General features: G+C 39.9%; 1 protein-coding gene across 6 annotated transcripts in view; it reads left to right on the top strand.

Moving 5' to 3' along the window:
• Positions 1–525: 525 nt before the first annotated feature.
• The window catches only part of rhea (Talin_middle and talin-RS domain-containing protein rhea), a 32,646-nt gene continuing 19,405 nt past the window's right edge, over positions 526–13,766 (top strand). For 4 of the 6 annotated variants that reach the window (XM_086833634.1, XM_020960762.2, XM_086833633.1 and 1 more), the window contains exons 1-2: positions 544–681; positions 12,912–13,171. The gene's annotated coding sequence lies outside the window, so the exon portion shown is untranslated. Of the gene's footprint in view, positions 682–2,689; positions 2,927–12,911; positions 13,172–13,766 lie in introns of those variants that run through there. The other 2 variants (XR_015271888.1, XM_020960763.2) reach the window with 2 other exon arrangements.

Raw genomic sequence — 13,766 nt, forward strand, 5'->3', positions numbered from 1 at the left:
TATGATTTCTATTGCCGCCGAGCTGCTCGGCTAGTTTTGGTCCTTAAAGGGGGTTGCAAGCCTTGGCTGCCGCCCAATCTTGTCCAGAGAATCAAAGCGGAAGCGATGATCGTTGGAAAAGAGTCAGGAAAGGCAGACAAATTTATCAAGTTTATGCGGGGGCGACTTTTTTTTATGGCCCAAAAATCAACATTAATCAATGTTGGGCTGCGGGATATTGAGATTTGTAACTTTAAGCTGTGTTCTTAGTAAGACAAATTTAGATGGCTTCAATTTAAATTTGGCGCCCTGGCCACCCGCACTTAGTTGACCAGTTCTGCTAGCGCGCTGTTAACTTAACAGCGATTCTATCGAACCGATAACTGCGCTGCAAACGGTCACACATCCAATTACCTATCTCTTTAATTGTTTAACTAATCATTAATACACAAAATAACTAACTTAGTAAACTGATTTATATAATATATTCTATACTTTAACGATACCTGCCAGGCGGTTTGTTTCAAGAAATCAATTTCCGAATTCAGTGAACTGCTTGCCACGGGAAAATGTTGGCGAACTGCTTGAACGACGAACGGCCACACTCCCCCTAAGTTATCTTTCTACGACATATTTTTGTAAAGTGTTAGTTTTATTTACACAATTTTAGCACTCTTTAAGCCCGTCCTGCCGTGTGTTTCTGTAAGTTATCAATAGTTTAATAGCCGTGGCATCTGGCAAATATTCGCGTAAGGCCTCAAAAGCGGGAAAAGTAGGAAAACAGAGCTTGTGGAGATTCAGCTGCGGCCTGGCCAACAAGAGTAAACGAGCGTATTTTGTGTTTGTTGTTGTTGTTGCCGCCTAGTGGGTGCTTCTCCCGGGGTGGAGTCACCATCCCCCCAGGCCTGGCCTGGTGCTCCCGCTTGGTGCTCCCTGCAGGCCTCTGCGGGGGCGCCGCTGCACCATGGTCACGCGAATTCCGCCCTTTTCCGAGTGGTCATCATCCAAATGTTTCGGTAACAGAGCGCCCGCATGTGTGTGTGCGTGCTGCTGAGTGCTGTAAGTGTGCGTGTGACTCGCTGTGTTTGTGTTTGTATGTTTTGCCTACGTTTTATGCTAATTAAAGTGCAACTTTTTTTTAGCCACAGCGAGAACGGCGGAATATACATAATTGAATTAACGTGGGGCAGCTGAGGAGCTAAAGGAGGCAGAGAGAGAGAGAGAGAGAGAGAGAGAGAGAGAGAGAGAGAGTGCCACTACATGCGGCGCATTATCGGCGCAGCAGTTGGTTTCGTCTGACAGCTCTTTATCGCCGCTGATTGAACCATTCGAGGGAGTGGATTCCATTCCATTTCAGCCGCGATAAGATAGCCCCAGCTCCCAGTTGGATTGGATTCGCAAATTGCCTTCAATTTTCAAGTTAATTGTGAAGTTGACTTGGCTGAGTCCAACCAACCCCCTGAGAGTCCCGAGCTACCAGATCCCACAGATCCCGGATCCGAGACTCGTGCGGACATCCCGCTGCGGCTCAGAAAAAGATTTCACTTTCGCTCCAGACGGCTCTGCGTCAATAATTGGACCTAATTGAAGTCAACAGTTCATTTGTTTACGCACACTTTTCAGTCGATTGCAGGGAATGAGTTAAAATGTATATCTTGTACATATTCTAGTATTACGTAAAGAAAACTTTACTTCTTAGAGGGTGGCGATGTGGATGCCTTGATGAGTTATAATTAATAACTTAACTTGACACAAACTTCCATTAGTCACATTTTTCTTATTTTAAATGAGAAACTATGAGATTTCAAGGGTGTAGATTGCATCTATTTACTTACATTTCACTAGAACGAAAGAATGATTTGTAATTAATGACTTATAAATGTTATATAAAGCAAACTTCCACAAGCTATAATGGTTCTTAAATATGAGGTGGCTAAAATCAAAAGTTTTTCGCCAAATAAGCCAAAATATTAAACACATTCTACGACTGAATCTAACCCAAACAGAAGTCTTTTATAATAAAACCAGTTTATATGTCTCCAGTTCATAAAAAGTTAATAATTATATCTTGAAGACGTAGTATTTCTGTGCTTAAAGATTTAAACATTTTTCTTTATATTGAAAGACTTTAGTAGATCTAAAAGAAAGTGTTAAGTGTAAATGCAGCAAACTTCCCTTTTCCTTAAATAATTTTCCGAAACGGTTATAACCACTTGTATAAAATTTTGTAATGGTTGCTATTGTAGCCGGTTTTTATTTTCTTTAAACAAATGCAATACAGTCGACCGGTGGTAACTGCTTCCTAAAAAACAACAGACTTTGTAAGACCTAACGATTACTAGTAGGCTGTTGTAAATGTTTTCTTAGAATTCCCCAGGTGACTAAGGCCACTTCCACTTCCACTTTGTCGCTTCCTCTTGGCGTTTTGTAAGAAGAAAGAAACAGCCGTAAAAGTGGGACCCAAAGATTAGTCACCACTGGCATGGGTCCATCACCTTGTGGCAGCACCACCTCCTCCGCCTCCGTCTCCGCCTCTTTGAACCCCTCTTCATCCACATCTCTGCCAGCTCGTCGTCTTCCTCTGCCTTCCCTTTTGCTGGCACATTTTGTTTTGTTTACATTTGCAGACGGCGATCGTCACCGCGAGAGAGAGAGAGCTAGTGAGAGCCACTGAGAGCTGGAGGAGATTAGTCGGGGAGCAGGTTGCCTCACATCTGTTGCGTGCTCGGCGCTCTTTAGCCAGCGAGAACCGCTCGCACTTGGCGTTCTCCGTTTGGCGCTCATTCGAATTTCATCCGTCGTCGGTGCCGATTCGTTCGATTGTGCCGCGCCCGATATCGAGAAAAGAAAATATATATATCCCAATACACATATATGTATATACAAATACATATCGCACATATCGTATTTGTTCAAGTTCAAATATTAATTGTGGAATTGAAAGAAGGTATATATCAGCGGGCAATAAGAGTGCGCGGGCCCAAGTGCGTGACATATGGTGTTATTTTTACCCCCTGATCGCGGCAATAAGGGATTCTATTGTGTAATTGGATCTTACCATTCGGAAATCAATCATTCATCAACGCTGCGCCTGCGCAAAGCGCGCCAAAAACTAACAAAACCCTCGGCGAAAAACCCTTTTCCTTGCTTTGGATTTTGGATTTCTGACTTCAGACGCTTCTAAAAAAATCAACCAGAAAATTACCTCATCGCTCTGCCGGCGCCGTCGCCGACGTCTGCTTTTTGATGTCTGCCCCTGAATTTATGCTCGTGCACGGGGAAAAATATTGAGATACTGATCGTACTGATCATTCTACTATATTTTTGAAATGTATGATTAAATGTGTCGAGAGAGAAGTGAATTGTTGAATCGTTTGAACATTAGGCAAAGCTATATTTCATTTTTGAAAACAAGTATAGTTCTGTACTTCCTGATGCGAACTGAAGTGTTAAAACATTTATTAAATCAATTATTACTGTTGTCTGTCTGGTAATACACCTGATTATTACAAATTTTACACATATTTGTACTCAAATAAGTACTAATACTTAAACTATATAAAGTTGCAAGTCAACAAATTGACTTGAAAATTGGCATTAGTGTAATAGAAGAACAGAAAAAGTAGGCTAAATAATAGCAAAGGCTTAGATATTATAATAAAAGTGTTTACTAATAATAGTACTTGCACTATGTTAAATAACTCTAGATTTCCTGATGTGTATCTCCCGGTAGCCAGCTTTTTCTTATCATTTAGATAGACTTGCTCATTTCTTAAGTATTTATTTGAGTGTATTCTGTGTACACACACCGATTGTATATATATATGTATATTTCATTTTATATTTCTCGTTTGCCTTAGCAGCTGGCTAAAGCTGCCTCCCACTCCCCCACAGCTCCGCCACTCTGTCGTAAATACAAATTATCTTTGAGATACACATACGCTCTTAAGATTTGTTTTGCATCTGCAAGTAGATTTATTGTTTTTTGCGCTCTTTCCGCTTCTCTCTCCGATTCGGAGATATATTTAAATATCTCGCGCTTCTCGATGTTTTGTCATAACTCAACACACACAGAGAAGTGATCTTCGTTTTCTCCGCTCTTTTGTGTACTTTTCCTCACATTTTTTGTCCGATTGTTTGGCAAATTTCGCCGTCGCCGTTGTTGCTCCATTTTGTGGGCGTATTTTGTATTGTATATTATTTATCCATTATCTCAAAATGTCAATGCTCGTTTAAGCCCCTCGGTCGCCATCTCTATCACTATCTCTTTCGAGCGTTTTGACCTTATTAGTTGTATTGGGCTTCGGTTTTGGAATGTCCGCCACATAAACACGCTTCGGAAACATAAAGAAATCGAGATCGGAGCTCATTTTCACTCCATGCCGCACTGTGTGGGCAGTGCATCGGCTCTACAACCACATTAAAATCCAAATCCACCGAATATATCGGACGTGGGGACGTTTGCATCCGCCAAGTTGTTAGTACACTTGACAAATTGTAAGATCTGGAAATACCCCAAAACAAGCTTTGTTTATGAATTGTTTATAATAAAAGAGATTTAAATTTCTTTTTAAAGTATATACATTTTTTTTTACATTTTTCCTTGTTTTTATATATGTTTACTTTGAACTAATCTCTTGGAAATTTTTCTTCATATCTATCGTATGAATGTTCAACAGCAGTGTTCTACTGACTCAGTCCCCTTTATATTTTCCTTCTTTTAAGATAAGATCCTAAAAGAAAGAGAAATATGACTGCATCAAAATGTGAGAAAGACTATTAATCATGGAAGAAAATGCAAAAGTATATTACTTTAATTGCGTTTGCCAAAAATGAACTCATATATCACTAGACTTTTCTATAAGTAAGGAAAACCTATTGGTATTTCCAATTATAAATATAACTATCTACAAATGTCTGAGAGGTTTATTTTGGGTGTTTTTTTTTAGAGTGTGTGTATGTGAAGTGTTGTGTTGTGGTGTGGTGTGCTTCTGCGTGTACACTCGGCTTCGATAGAGAGGCAATCCATTGAGCAAACTGATCCGTAACTCGGTCACTGGTGGAACGCTGGTGGGCAGCTTGTGTTGCCCATTTTGGGGCACGTTTCGATTGCATTTTCCACTTGTGTCTGCTTCTCTGTTTTTTGTGTTTTTTTTTGTTTCTGTTTTTTATTGCTTTGCATATTTCTTTGCTGTTTTATTAATTGAGCTGTAGTCATTAATTCGCTTCGCTTTGGGCGAGAGTGACTACCAGACGGAGTGCAAAGGTTGGCCATGCAACTTTCGAAAGAGAGATTGATGTGTCCCGGGGATGATTTTTTTGCATCAAGGATTACCTCATAATTTGGGGATTAATTGAATTCCGTATTGTGGCAGGCGTGAAATGCATACTTTTTTGATTTGTTTATAATGGAAAATGTCAGATTGGAAAGCTCAGCAGAGACAATGAAACTTCTGGGTCAAGTCATTAAAAAACTTTCACTACAAAGTTATAAATTGCCATTTATTTGCTACTGTACTTCTACTGAATTATTATTTCGTTTTTCCAGCCATTTGTTCACTGCCTGTTTCAAGCTCAATTAAAGCAAATTAAGCCAAACCAACCGGCCAATTCGATACAATTATCAGAAAATTCAATGCTGCGGCGGCAGCCGAAAGAACAAAAAGCAAAACGAACAGCGTAATAACAATTAAAAAATAAAAACAACAACTGTTGTGTGCGCTCTATTTTCATAACGCCTCAGCATTTTCAATGGTTTTGTATTGCACTCGGATACATGCTTGCATACACACGCCGAATCTATATATAAATACACTGGGAAAACACTTGAATTGAGATTAAAAGTATGGTTTTAAGAAAGTGTATTTAGAGGTGAGGATCTTACATTCTCTTAGGAGCTTCATCATTATCCTAAAACCATGTATTAATGTCGATCAATGCTGCAGAGTTCTGTGCTTCCTTTAAATCCCTCGCGATTCTTATCTAATCTTACTAATCTAACTGATTTTAAAATCTTTTTTTCTCTTCTTATAACTTGTAAGGAAATTCTGAAAGAAACCCAATTTCAGCTTTATAATTAATTGTTCTCTGTGCAGAGATTCAACTACTTGGGACTCATGCGATGTGGGTAGTGCTGCCGCACACATGTTTCGCTTTTGCACCGGACCCGAATCAAACAGTCGAAATGCTAAATAAACAAAATGGGCCAGCGGCAACAGCAACAACTCGGCAAAGAAGATTCCATATTGAGTTCGATGGGTTGCCCGTATTTTGGAATAGTTTATTGTTTCGGAATGTTTCTTAATTACGCGGAACTCAAGTGGCCGGAGGTGGGAGCTGAGCAGAGAAGAGCACAACAGAGACTAGAACCGGCCATCTGAATCGGAATTCCGAGCACTTCCTCCTTCGATTCGATTCAAACTCAACTCGATTCGCCTTCCCTTTTTGCACACGCACACTCATCGGTTGAGTCATTTAAAAACGGTGGAGATTGGCCCCTTGTTGTTTACTATTAATGCCGATAAAGAATATGCATTCGGATCTAAAAATAAACGCAGGGGAATTGCTGGTTTATTGTCACCAAGTTTGTATGCAAACACACAGAAATGTGCAGGCATCCGAAGATTTATGCAAAAATTAATTTGCAGTATCGACTACCGACGACGAATCGCCTCGTTTTATTTGGTTTGCCAGTGGAAGTGGAAGTGGGTTGGGCCCTCCTTCCCTCCAATCTCCTCCTATCTCATCGCAGTGGGTGTCGTAAATCCCCGCTTGATTACGTCAGTAACTCATTGGCGCTTTTTTATTGTTTTGGATTTTGGGGTTTGTGGGCTGAACGAACACGCATCTGGGCACTTCATCAATCTGTCAGTCCGTCAGCGAGTGAATTCGATGCGGTCAGTCGATATGTCGACTTTGGCATTCCGATTGCAACGGGTTGTGGTTTGTGTCACACCCCCGAATCCACACCGAGTGGAGATAATCACGAGAAATGGCTGTAAAGGGCTTAAGATGTTTCCATTATATGGCATCAAAGGGATACGCTGAAAATAGCTGTCTCTATTACAGGAAAAATCATTGAATAAACATGAGTATCCAAAGGGATCTTAAATGGTGAATAAGGAAATGTAGGAAAATCTTCAAAATCATATTTTGTATTTTATTTGTATATTGTATAAGGTCCCACGGAAATGTCAAGAGATTTACTACATGTTCTACAGATAATTATTAAATATTTAAAGCTACTTAAACTGGAAGCAGTTTTTTTTATTTATAATATCAAAAGACAGCTTAAAAATGTATTCAGATATAGATCATCAATGGAGATTTCGAATAATCTCATTGAACTGATGCCTCTCGAATTGAAATCTCAGGAGATGTGTCTTTATCTTTTTAGATATGCCTACCCAAGCTTATTTTGTACATATATCTTGAAAGAGACACGATATTCTTTCTGTTTATAACTCGAGTACGTCTTATTTTTCTTATTAAAAAAGCAAACAAAACTTTTTTTTAGCAACTTATCGCAAAATCGTAAAAATAAACAAGACAAAGATAAGTAAGGGTTTCCGTTTCCAACTGGTAATTTTGATGTTCCCCTTAAGATATGGAAAACATTATCTTCTAGTTTAACAGATCAATTAAAATTAAAATTAAGTTTAAGAAAAATACCATTTCTTAGATTATACATTTGAACAAAGAGATATAAATTCCAGTAAAAGTGAAATTCTTTCGGTGACTCAGTTTCTCAGTTTGATCTTCATTAATTTCTCGCGTTGGGCTAGAAAAGTTCCTCTGTATTTAACCCCACATTTTATGCATTCCATTCCCGATTTGATTATCTTTTTCCCCCGGCTGTCTGCTCCCTTCCCGAGATTGTCGTGTCCATCGGCAGTTATCGCTAGGCTTGGCCTTGCCTTGCAATTTATTTCCATCTGGATGGGGGATTGGAACAGGGCCAGGGATGGGTCTCCTCTCTTAATCAATGGAACTGCTTTGTGTGTCGCCACTGTGAGTGGCTGAGTGGTGAGTGTGAAAAGCAAAGTGCCTTTCTTTCTCTTATTTGGCCCATGGATGCATCGGCATTCGAGTGGCCGCCCCCCCGAAAGGCATCCCGGCTGCAGTCTCCTCTCCGCGGGCAGGGATGCCCCTGACGACTATTTGTTATATCGCTGTATATAAATACTTACGCACATATAAATTCGAGAATATGTGCGTGGCACTGTCGCTTTTGGCACTCACTTGTGCGAAAATCCATTGGAGCCCGACTGGCGGGAGCCTAATTTTTTGCCGTCTCCGATTGACGACGTCGACGACGACGATGCTGACGTTGGATGAGGGGCACAACAGAACGAGGGTGACTAACAGGAGGGGCTCCTTCCTAAGTGGGCAAAGGCATGGTGGCATGGGAATGGAACTTGGCATCCAATCATAAAATTGCTTGGCAATGTCTTTCGTATGTAGATCGAGAAACGGAAGGAAGGAAGGAAGCTAAGGCACAATCCATGTTGGCAGGAAATGTGTAATTTCTAGGGTAGAAAATACATTGAATGCAAAATATATATGGTATATGTTGTTGGAAATTATGGAATGGGTAACAAAAGTTAAAATTATCTAGAGCAATTCACACAGATTTATAGAACAGTCTTGAAAAGGAAAAGAAAGGTTTAGTTACTTTAAACGAATCTATTCTGGAATTAAAAAAATGAACAAGTACATCTCTCTTAGTAACTTTTGTTTAAGATTCCTGAGAAAATGCAAAGTTTTACTCAAATGAAAAGATTGGAATCTGTAAGCATTACTTCTTTGTTAATCTTAATTTGTAATTAAATCCACTTGACTCTCTTTCCTTTTATAAATCCTTAACAATCCCTGCTCAAAGTATCATAAGTCTGGCTAATTACCAACACGCTCCTCCTTCATAAAGGATTCTAATTGGGGCATTGATCCCTATCACTCCGGCTGACATAATTTGGCCACATTATGATGTGCCACCACCTTGATTCGGTAATTGAAAATTACAGGGCCATCTCGAGTGACTTATCCCCGGCTGTGTCAACCCGATCCCACCACAGTCTCTCCCCCTTCATGGACGAAACGTCGTGCTTTTGTCATCGCCGTCGATTCATTCGCTTCGATTTGTTTGTTTGCCTTCCCAGGCATCCATCTATCCTTTCCAAATCCATGCCACATCCCTGGGCCTGTGCGTTTGTTTATTTGTGTATTTTGTTACTTTTAATGCATCTTTTATCTGGATTTTGCCATCATCATTGGCCCATTGTTGTTGTTGCCGGCTGATGCTGATAGCGATACAAAATTTGTGCCCCATTGTTGGCCATGGAGTTGCCCCGGCGACAACGATGTCTTGTTTACTCAAATTACAGCTCCACTCAGTTCAGGGGTTATCTTAAGGTGCATATAAAGGAGTCGTCAGTGGCAGGGATCTGAGATCCTTGAAAAAAATCTGCCAACTTGACCCCTGGTGTGCGGGAGTGGCCCAGCCATTTAACTCCCATGTGTCTCTGGGAACACTAGAAAATCACATCAAGCTTGAGGAGTTTGCTATTTCAAACGAAAAGTGTTTTTATTGGCGATCACTTTCAGTCGGGTTGAACGAACCCAGATCAGTGGAAAGGAAGCGCCAGAACGTGACTGTTGTTTATAAGTGCTGAAAATGTGTAAACGTACACAAAATCGCCAAATAAACAATGTTATTGGTTTGAATTAAAGCCATTGTCTATCGGGTATTGCAATTTTCGACAAAGAAAATCAGTGGAACCCTTGAAATTGAATGCGGATTAAAATGTCAAAGAAAATAGTAGAGTTTCTTTAAGAATGAATTTCTGAATTATATCTGCTCCTTAACATCCAATATTTAAACAAACATCAACCTGACATTGATTAAATTAATTAAGGTATTCAAGCAGTCTCTAGATTCTACTTAAACACTAATTTAACCTTTGCAAGGTTAAAAATAATAAAATATGCAGTATGACACCGAAAAAGGCCTGGAAGAACACATAATTGTTCAGTTGAAACTATGCTAAAGCCAAGTCAACCTTTCGTCTGGCGTAATTGGTCTCGTTAAACCATTTTCAGTACCTGTCTCACTGGATCGTGACACATTTGACTAACGGCCTTTTATGTATTTTTTCGCTGTTTCGCTGACCGCTCGCTAATTTCCGCTGACATCAAAACTGAAATAAAAGTTTGCACGAGTCGTTGGATGCTGTTTTTGTTACATTACCCAAGCGAAACTAATAATCAGGCGCGTCGCCGGTGGGGCGATCGCTCCCTGGCCATCTGTTGGACCTCCAAACCAGCGGGTTTGTAGTACACACAAATTGAAATTTCTATAAATTCAGCTATGACTCAGAGGACGGGGCCAAGAAATGAGCAGATGAATGAGCCAAGAGCAGCATCATCATCGCCATCATCGCCATCATCGCCACCGCCGCCGGCACAGTACAGTGAAAGCTCCGCGGTGGGACAATTTCGTCGGATTAAAGATCTGTGTAGTAGCTATTCCTTTGCCCGAGGTGGAATTATCCTCTCTATAATATACTTGGCATCTTCGTTCTATTTAAAGTCAAGCGTGGAAATCGTGCCAGATCAATGGGTATGGTATTATCATCTGTAGGCTCTTCACACTTTTGCTTTCCATTTCGAGCATAGCCATTGATTTCTCAGGCGCATCGAATGGAAAATCCAAAAGATTTGTCTGCTTTCCAAAGTATACTTGTTTACCTTGAAAGTTCTTAGTTTTTTTACTGGGTATTTATAGCGTTCCTTCTACATATATGTATATATAGCATGGATGTGGAATTGGGCACATTTCTAGTATGAGGTCTGAATGTTGTTTTGGTTTAATTAAAAACTGTTTTGCCTTTATCGTTAGAGGGAACTTTTTTTCGTATGGCCTTTTTTTCAACACATTTTTCGATGAATTTTCTTTGGCAGTTTATTTAAAATCTCCTTTCTCTTTTTTCTTATTTTTTTCTGTGTGTGATGTGATTTATAGCATTGGAAGCTGATTTAAGCACTTGCATGTGTAGTCATCACCTACGTTTGCGTATATATCATATGAGGTATTATTTTGTGTGCCTCTATAGGTGGGTGCGTTATGGGTGATTTTTGACGGACAGCCAAATTAAAAGCTTAATTCAATAATGAAGATTTAGTTATTAATTAGTCATACTTTTATGGCAGTCTTTTTATAGGAATCTCTGATGTAATAATTGATTAAAATCTTTGAGAAATGTTTGTAATGAATGTGACATCATGAAATCAAATGAGTCTCTTTAGAACACAAATATGAATGAATTTTAGGAGGAAATAAAAATATGTACGCCTCAATTGAATACAATATATTCAATTAGAATTGATCATAGTTAAAGAATCTCATTTTTATAAGCATAATAATCTGAATAAGTTGCTTCTTCTAAAGATTACTTTAATCTTTGCTTACATTTTCCAGAGAAGAGTTATGATTGCATATGTGACAAATGATCATCATATATTTCCCTTGTTCTGGGGTCAATAAACCCATCCAAATGATTCCCCGAGAAATGCCGCCTGTCTTGGCCATAAACCACTCCACTCGGAACCCTTTGCAGCTGGTCGCGGGAGCTACGGCATTGTAGAACGTGCCGGAGCACCTAACCTGACATCTGGCCGCATGGCAGAATCGTGCCAAGGTCTCAGATTGTGTTCGCCATAACTACGTGACGCTATCGTTTTGTAATTTTGATTGCTCCGCGAAGAACAGCATACACACACTCAATGGCCTGGCCCATGTACCGTGAACAGTGTAGCGTGTAGCGTGTAGCTTGTAGCATTTTATAAACTCAATCAGCCGGCGACCCACTAACCACTGAAACTTGTCCAACAACGCCCACAATCGCATTTCGCTTTCGTTGAGTCTAGGAATGGGGGCCAGGAGATCAGCAGGGGCACTCACGCCCACACCATGCCGATATCTTTTGTCTTGCCAATGGATTGAGGGCTGACCTGCACCTGTATGTTGGGAATGCGATTTGAGGGGGAGTCTTAACCCGGTCTAAACCCATGACAAACGATTGAAATTGATAATGTACAAATATTTCAATCACTGAATGATCTCTGGAGCGTTTTCTTAATGAAATAACAAAGATTTTTCCCTAAAAGTGACTTGTAAGATCTTTATTTTGTTTATAAAAAGAGATTCCTAAGCAAGTTAGATTAGAAATCTGCATCTACATCCTTGAAGACCTCTTGTTTCCATTGCAAAAACCACACACACAGTAGTTGTTAGGCAAATACATTGTGGCAGTATGACTTTCCTTGGGTTAATGGCCAGAAATGGAAGACCGCAGCAGCCGCATTCCTGGCCAGCTGCAGCTGACAACTCTCCAGTCGATCGATCCTCCTCCTCCTCCTCCATGGATGATGCACTCTTTTGGGCTTTTGGGTGTTGATTGATATTTTCTGCTAGTGCTGCTGCTGCTGTAAACAAAAGTCGCTGGCGATGTGCAAACGCTAATGGAAAAGTCTGGTGCAGCATTCTTGGAATGGTATTCTATGTGCGCACATATCGGTGGCCGTGTGCTCCGGCTGCCTTGGTGGCATTAACCGCAATGCCAACATCTAGCCATATATGTGCAGGGGCCCCTTCATCTCCACCAGATGCCCCACCTTACTGACTCCAGCCGAGACTCTGCTTCCATCCACCCATCATCATCATCATCATCACTACTATCATCATCCTCATCGCCGAGGTCGAGCACTGCTAATATGGAAAATGAAAACAGGAAAAATGCCTTGTGCGTTTTCAGTTTGGAGTGGCTAGCGTGGCGAGAGAGACTTGAGAGATTTTCCCATTCCCATTTCCCTCCAACGATGTCTGCAGTTCGCAGTTTTAACCGTTCGCTCGCTCTTTTCTCTTCTATTTGCAGATCTTCTAAACAAATCAAAATCAAACGACAACCGCAACAAGCAACGAAGAAATAAGCAACGCAACAACAGCAACAACGATTACCCTTAACACTACAACTACTGCCTTCAAACACACATCAAAGACACACGGGCGCACCAGCACACACAACAAACAACTTTCGATAAACAACAACTCACATTTCTCCACTATCTGCGAAACTACAATAGAAACTAACCCGAACAGCCATTAGCCCAGTCCAGGGGCTACCAACGAATTGAGGTGAGTGAAGAAGGTGTCAATGGATATCTCCATAATCAAATAGAAGCTCTTGAAGATCTTTTTTTTCTGAGTGTTGCAATCTATATAGTGGGGAATTGTTGGATGTTTTCCCTTATGAAATCACTTGGTGTTTGTAATTAATTGGTTAATATTTACCATCAAATATGTGATCTAATTATTGTTGTAATATAAATGGTGGTATTTGATGTGTACTTTCTCTTTTAAAATTATTCTCATGGTGTAGTCCCTGTTGGATTATTCTACTGATTTATTGTTGCCCACATATATTGTGTTTATAAAATCGTTACTCTACGTAACATATTCTCCTCTTTGAAACAAGCTGTTGTAATATTTGTATTACAAATTAGGTAAATTTTAATGAAACATTTGAGAAAGTGATAATTTACGCTATCGTTAGCTTTTCTTTAGAATGACTTTTATAGTAGGACTTGGTCTTCCTTAATTATAAATTATTATTTAGTTGACTTAAATACGCCAATAGTAGGACTAATACTTCTTTTTGTGAAAGTTTCGTGTAAATATTATTGTAATCTATGCCTGAAAATCATATAATATGAAGAATTATAGTGTAATT

This window comes from Drosophila serrata, unplaced genomic scaffold (assembly GCF_035046125.1).
Source record: "Drosophila serrata isolate PLE 108 unplaced genomic scaffold, ASM3504612v1 contig_272, whole genome shotgun sequence".
NCBI lineage: Eukaryota > Metazoa > Arthropoda > Insecta > Diptera > Drosophilidae > Drosophila > Drosophila serrata.